The sequence below is a fragment of the Musca autumnalis genome, unplaced genomic scaffold (genome assembly GCF_047663935.1).
Source record: "Musca autumnalis isolate F117 unplaced genomic scaffold, ASM4766393v1 scaffold_5, whole genome shotgun sequence".
NCBI lineage: Eukaryota > Metazoa > Arthropoda > Insecta > Diptera > Muscidae > Musca > Musca autumnalis.
The window spans coordinates 130,612,256-130,615,235 of record NW_027412088.1 but is presented as its reverse complement, the minus strand read 5'-3'; the positions used below and the strand labels follow the sequence as shown (position 1 = coordinate 130,615,235).

At 35.1% G+C, this 2,980-nt stretch overlaps 1 long non-coding RNA gene across 1 annotated transcript; it reads left to right on the top strand.

Moving 5' to 3' along the window:
- The first annotated feature begins 762 nt into the window (after positions 1-762).
- On the top strand, positions 763-1,375 carry LOC141405692 (uncharacterized). Its single transcript, XR_012413255.1, has 2 exons — positions 763-813; positions 966-1,375. It is a non-coding gene; the product is annotated as an uncharacterized lncRNA (long non-coding RNA).
- The last annotated feature ends 1,605 nt before the right edge of the window (positions 1,376-2,980 follow it).

Here is a 2,980-nt window from a genome sequence, read left to right as displayed (position 1 = left end):
AAAACCAAATCAGCTTAGTGTCATATCATACGTACATATTGGACATAACTGACACAAAAAAAGCAACATTACTTTGTTTGGAACATCTTTATTTCCAAATTACTTAGTATGGGGGCCAAAGGCGAAATGCTAACAACATTATCCGATCGCCATAAAATTTCATATATAAAAAATGATTTTTGAGTCAGTTTATGTAAAAGTAAATAAAACAAATAAGAACGGCGGTAAGGTCTGTCGGACCGAACTTTTTATACCCTATACCGATGTTTTCTACCCATTAGAATCCGGAATACCTTACTTACTTAGCTGGCCCATTACAGAACATTTGTTCTATAGGCCGAACTAAGAAAAGATCTCCATTTCTCTCTGTCTATTGCTTCTCTTTCTGGAATACCGCGCCTTGTCATCTCTTCATCCACTTGTTTGCGCCATCTATTCTTTGGCCTGCCAATTCTGCGTGCACCGCCAAGCGGCTCATATTTATACGACTTTTTAGCGGGTTCATCATCGCTCATTCTTATGATATAGCCTGACCAACGCAATCGTTGCATCTCAATACCTTTAACTATCATAGCGATTATGAATCTTCACGTAGGGAGCTACTCACAAGTGAGTTGCAGTTCACTTTCACCTGCTCGAGCTATTACGATTGGGCAGGGAGGAGCACAAAAAGTGAACAAGGGTTGACAAGTCGGAAAATGGAAAATAATGGCGCGACTTGTGAACCCTTGAAATAATAATTTGTGTTACCATACCGTCATTTTTTGCACAAATAACTTTGGGATTATTAAATTCTTATTTTTTGCATAAAAAGTAAATAAATTTTCAAATTAATAAACATTTCTAGCAAGAAAAATGTCGGTTATTAAAAATCCACTGTAAAAGAACATGAATATTGGTAAAAGAAAATACAACATTGAAACAACATGGCAACATCTGTAACAGCTGTTCTTTTGTTTTGACAGATATGTGAAAATTGTTTATTTACACTGAAGAATTCGTGAAATTTATTGGAAAATCGTAAAAAAGTGAACAAATGTCGTTTAAAAACGTCATTAAATGGCTACAATAAGTAAATGTTTAATGTTGCATTTTGGGTGATAACAGAAATGGCAAGTTCTGAGGAATACCAAGGAAATGGAGTGGAAGCTGTACCAGCGATGTTAGGACATCACAGGAGATCAATGATTGGTTCAAATGAGGTTCAGCATTTAGCCAATTCCAAGAATTGTAAATACAATTCGTGAAACATCCGATATTTTCTCCAGTATAAGAACCAATTCTATGAATGCTAAGTATAATTCCTAATGCTTTCTTCAACACTTAAACCAATTTAATGAATTTTAAATACAATTTCAATAAATTTCAATTGTAATTCCAATTTTTTTTTTGTTCATGGCATATAACAACCGGTACTTAAAATACTATTCCAGGAAATTGCTTGGTGTAGATACCATTCCACTGGGTTATCGACGATGACGTGATTAAGATCTCAAAATGGTTTGGATCTTTTTGGGGCAACGGTCTGGACTTATATTCCATCAAAATATTTGATTCTATTCAAGCTTGAGGGCAAGTGATTGGACATGTCATCTTTTTAGCACCAGCACCCATTTTTTCCATGACTGCGACCCCAAAAGTTCCAAATCGTGTACATTACTCTCTCTAGGAACAACAATCGCAGACATGGGTTGCTCCAGATTGGGTCCTTGTATATTTGTGAACCGCTTTATACAGTATGCACCTTTTTGATCTGTCCATACCTGAAAACGGGGAACGCTTTAGTTACAGTACTTGCTTGGGCGTTACCGTGAGAGCCATCCCAATCACCATCTAGTAGGTTGGCCCGACACACTAGGTCCATCAAGAATGATCTTCACTTTCTAGAGAGGAAAGCCCAACGATACAGGAGAGAACCCCTTGCTCAACAAGCATTTCAAGTAGGTTTGTATAGCTTTCACATAGTCGCAGTTTCTAATGTAAACAAATATAGTGTGAATAAAGTCCACCACAAACCAGAGTAGTTTTTGCTCAACTATACTCGGGATATTGCAGTCGTCTAAATTCGTATAGGGCAAATGTTGATAGCACCATGCATAGCACTCTTCGTCTTTTAAAGGTGCGATGCCAAACCTAGTCATTTAACTTCAGTGGATAGTTACATCCCATTCTTGGAACTGAAGTTAGACCCAATTTTGTACCAAATTCTGAAAGAATTCAGAGATTCAGACCGAATTCGTAAAGAACTCTGAAAAAATGTTAGCGTTAAATGTCCTAAAATTTGTTTTTGTCGAAAACATATTGCGATTAAAAATATAAAGAAACTCTTATCACAATAAGGTAGAATCTATTCCATTTCCAATATTTCAACCATCTTTGATGGTCATCCTCAGGGATTGGCTTTCAAAAACAAGAACATTTGTTTTATGCAACTATAAACAATATGGTAGAAATTTATAATAACAATGATATTTCTTTCTTTTTATAAGAATAAAAACAAAAAAATTTTAATTCTTAAGTTGACCTCAAGCCAAAATTAAAACCAAAGAAAAAAGCGTCCAAAGGTCAACAATAACCTCAAAACATAAAAAATTTCTAATTATTTTTTGTTGCTTTCAACCTAAAATACAATTAATTATCATTACAGATACAAAATATTCGTATTTTTTAATATAAATGACCACACTTAAATTTTTTTGTTCAACTCACTTTGATTTCGGTAGTGAGAAATTTCAGCACAAATTTGCCTCTTTTTCTCACTTTTTTTACATTTGTAATAGCTAATTTTTTCACGAACGTGAGTTTTGCTTACCCTCTTGTTGTTTATAATAAGGGAAGAGTGAGAACATAACAGCACTCACGGCGATATGATGTTTATAATAGGGGAGGAGGCGAGAAAGAGAAAACTCACGGTGAGATGCCGTTCATAATTGGGCTGTATATTGATGTCGTTGTATAGCAGATACAGCTCGAGGTTCAT